Here is a 4,317-nt window from a genome sequence, read left to right as displayed (position 1 = left end):
GTTCTTATTTTATATTCTAGCTTGTCAATATCTGTAATTTGAGTTCCTAATTTGTACGAAACTATAGAGTTAGTATTTTGACATAACAATCATCTGATTTGAGCCAGTGTTGCATTCAACATACCATGTGACACACAAAAATTGATGTTTTAACTGTGGTTTTTTAATATTTACTTTTAAATTACGAAATTTGTATTATAATCTACAGTTTGATACCAAATTTATTGACATAAATTAATGAAATAGTAGTTTATTAAAATTTTGCATGCAAGTCAACAAACATGATGATAAGGCTTTTTACACGTGACCCGTCTGGGGAGAATTAATAGCCAAATGAAATAAAACACGTTTCTTTTTGATACTATGTGGTAAATAATTCTGGCTGTTTTGATAATTTCTGAAAAAACTGGAATGGGGGGGGGCTTGTTACTTGTAGAATAGCTTTTTGAACATCAACCTTACACGTGCCATACCTAGTTTAATGTGAAAGCCCACTAAATAGACAATTCCCTTCAATATTTTGAAAAATACTAAAATAAATTTGACAAGATTTCAAATTGGAAGAAAATACATTTAATATATTCAATATATATAGTAATATATACACAAACACACACATAATAATAGTCAAAATGCAGGTTTAACCAACTAAACCTTATATGTACGAGTGAAGTCAAAATGCACGTCAACCATTTAGTTACATTCAATATTTAAGCAAGCTATTATCAATGTAATCAATAAACTCAACATCAAAACATAGAAAATACATCAAATTATAATATTATATACGATTTCACTTCTTAATTCAAAGGAAAAATACCCAGAAAAAAATTTCTAAATACTCACTCTTGCATATCATGACACATTCACATAAAAATTTATATTTTATTACCTCAGCCATAAAGCCAATTAAAAACTCAAACTTCACATACTCCCACCTTCTTGATTTGCTGAGATACCACTATGTTTAGCAAGCTTACCAGATAAGCCCCTCCCATCCCTTCATTCTTTTAAAGACACTTATTTACTCACATCTGTCTTAAGTACATGTTTATATCCAATAAAAAAAAAGCAGATACTGAATTACATTAAATTGCCAAATTAAAATGATTGCTCCAAAAAGAAATTAATTTAAACTATTTATACCTTAGTTGAAAAGCCAGATAAATTATAGTAGTTTTGTGATATCCTATTCCAGCGAGAAATTTTGTTTTCTAAAATGTGTATTTAGAATTTAGAAAAATTAATTTGTGTTTGCCTCAGTTTGAGAGAATCAACGATGCTTTATAGCTTGAAGGTTAAAAACCTCACCTTGTTTCCCAAGTACAAGTACATTAATAATTTCATAATGTCATAAGTACTAAAAATTAGTTATTATGTATATTTTTTAGTCATTGTTGTGTTTCAACAAAAATAAAGCATTTATGAGTAAATAGTAACAATATATATATATATATATATATATTTACACACACACACGTGTACAGGTAATATATGGTAATTGAAATGTCATTGTATTTGGTAAAATGGTACACTAAGTTAGATTTGTACTTTTTTGACCAGTTTTACTACATAATTATAAGTTTGTCTGCTGAACACACATTATCCTTCTACCTGGCTGCAAAATTCACATCTCACAACCCTTTCTTTACAACCTTGTTAAGAACATATACCAATAAACTTAGCATTCATATTTTAATATTATATAAACTTTAATTTTTTACTTTCAAAAGGAAATGTTTAATATGCAATCTTCACTTCTCTGTATCATGACACGTCTGCATGTCACATCACCCATTTTAGATTTTTTTTGTCTTACCCTTTGATCTTCCAAATTTTGCACAAATTACTTATACTACAGGTAATACTGAGCCTTAACATAAATTTTCCCACAGTCTTACTGCTTCACTGACATATACCTAAGAGCTTTATGTGTTACGGTTATTGCATATGAAATTAAATTCACTACAATAATGAAAGACTTTGAGGACTATATACAATCAAGAGAGTTGGTCAAATGGGAAATAAAAAACTATATGAGAAAAGGATGAAAATGTAAAAATATATAGTAAGAATTTCTTCATATAAATTAAGGATAAGCAAAATGTTAGGATGGGTGTAGGGCCTAAGAAGCATGACATCAAAAAGCTATTATCTAACGATTGTGGGAAGTCTAGATTATGATTCGTTGTTTTTTTTCCATTTTTACTAATCAAGATTGAAGCAATATTTCTGAACCTGAACAGTTGCTACATGGAAACAACATTGAACAAGATGATCACTTTAATTTTGAGCTTGTTAAGAAAACTGGAAAATTTAAAGAATGATTAAGCACCTAGCAAGTTGGGTAAATAAATGGCAGACAACTTTTAATTATATTAAATGCAAGGTAATACATATCAGATAAAACAATTTAAGTTATAAATATATTTTTATGGGAATATACTTAACAGTGTTATGGAAGATCTTGGTGTTCTGACTGATCAATCTCTTAAGCCATCCAAGCAATGTGCTGTTACTAGTAACAGAGCAAATAGGATTTTAGGTTGTATCTACAGAAATACTGAATACAAATCTAAATAGGTTATAATGTCATTGTATAGGTTACTGGTGAGGCCACAACTGAAGTATTACGTTCAGTCTTGTGCTGTTTACCTGAGAATGGATACTGAATTATTGGAAATAGTTCAGACAAAGACTACTAAAATATGATACCTGATATGGAAAAGTTATCATATGAGGATAGGTTAAGATCTCTGAACTTGTTTTCCCTAAAAACAAGAAGAGCTAGAGAAGATCTGATTGAATTAAACTAAACCCTAAAAGAAAAGAACCCCCCAAAGCCATCCCTTATCATTCAAATATTTATCAAGCTTTCCAACATCTGAAGGCAACCTGTTTTAGAGACAAACCACCCTGTTAGAAAAATAAAGCTGTCTTAGCTGAAGATAACTTCTTCTCTAGTCTTACCATTCTCACTGTTAAGTATGAAAAAAGATGATGCACCACCTATCATGCAAACTGACTCAGTAAATTCTCAGACAAATCTTTAGCAGAATGACTTCCTTAAAAAATCCGATTTTTCTATACAACATACTTTTATCGTTCACTAAAAGGCTGAAAAAATTTTGTTAAGGCACACGAAGTAATTTCGAAATTATAATAATCTATAATTATTCAGTATGAGCTAGATCCATTGAATTTGAACTGAGTTTTAATACTACACCAAAGCTAATTAGAAAATGACAGTTATATTTTATTTAACAAAACCAAAGTTACTACAGTACATGATATTAATAAGCTAAGAAGACAAATTAGATTTCGAGGATAAATTCGCCAATTTACAATCCTCAGTAAGAGTAATGTTACTGTTAGTGTTAATCAGTATTATTAACCTAACGGTTATGCGACCTTTCAAAATTAGATACCATTTTAACGGTCAATATTCATCAGCGTCACTCGGCTTGTTAACGGAGTAACAGTAACACCACCGTACTAGTAGTACCAACGTTAGTAATACTAATAGTACTATGACTTAGTAAAGAATACATAACGCAGAAGGCTTAGCTTAAACTAATGCTCCCATAAATTTATACAAATTTACAGATTTTCTTAACATTTAACTACAAACGTAATTCAGATTTATTTCTTCCTCTAAATAAAATAAATTCACCAATCAAAATAACAACAAAATCGCGTTTTTATTACAACAAGTTACTTACAGTTTCACGCGAAAACAGTGAGCTTCGATACAATTCCAACTATAGACGCTAACAACGGCTCTTTGCAGTCTTGCTTTGTACGCCGGTTATTGGGATGCCACCCTTCCCGCCAAAGAACGATTGGTTATTCCTCTCGAGAAACCCCGATATTATTAATTTGCAGTATATTCAATCAATTTCTTCGTTATGATATTTGAACAATATTATATGGTATGTGAACAACTTTTATTAATTACTTTTTTAAATTATAGGACCAATTAGCGTGGTCACGTGATGCACGACTAGCTTTTCATTGGTCTATACTCAATCCTACATAAACAGAGTGATAATCGGTCTAATTCAATCGTTTTTGCTATCAGTTGATACCACTCCCGCGTTAGTGATGAGAGACGATTCAAAAAAAATTTGAAAATGATTTTCGAATATCTTTCCAGAATTTTATTTTTATTCTGTTTGTAATATTAATTTGCTATGTTTAGTGGTACTACAAGTTATTATTTGCATTCAGGAGCCGCGTCTAAAGTTTATCTAGAGTTATACATGACGAATAATACAGCCTCAGACTGCGTGATATTTTGACATACTGTACGCCTTT

General features: G+C 30.3%; 1 protein-coding gene across 2 annotated transcripts in view; it reads right to left on the bottom strand.

Annotated features, from left to right (window-relative positions):
• LOC106465381 (high mobility group protein HMGI-C-like) overlaps positions 1 to 3,952 on the bottom strand; it is a 26,715-nt gene extending 22,763 nt beyond the window's left edge. The window contains exon 1 of one of the 2 annotated variants that reach the window (XM_022393264.1): positions 3,723 to 3,952. The gene's annotated coding sequence lies outside the window, so the exon portion shown is untranslated. The remainder of the gene's footprint in view (positions 1 to 3,722) is intronic. The other variant, XM_013925604.2, reaches the window with a different exon arrangement.
• Positions 3,953 to 4,317: the final 365 nt, after the last annotated feature.

The sequence above is a fragment of the Limulus polyphemus genome, unplaced genomic scaffold (assembly GCF_000517525.1).
Source record: "Limulus polyphemus unplaced genomic scaffold, Limulus_polyphemus-2.1.2 Scaffold1925, whole genome shotgun sequence".
In the NCBI taxonomy this organism is placed as follows: Eukaryota; Metazoa; Arthropoda; class Merostomata; order Xiphosura; family Limulidae; genus Limulus; species Limulus polyphemus.
This window is presented reverse-complemented; position numbering and strand designations above follow the sequence as displayed.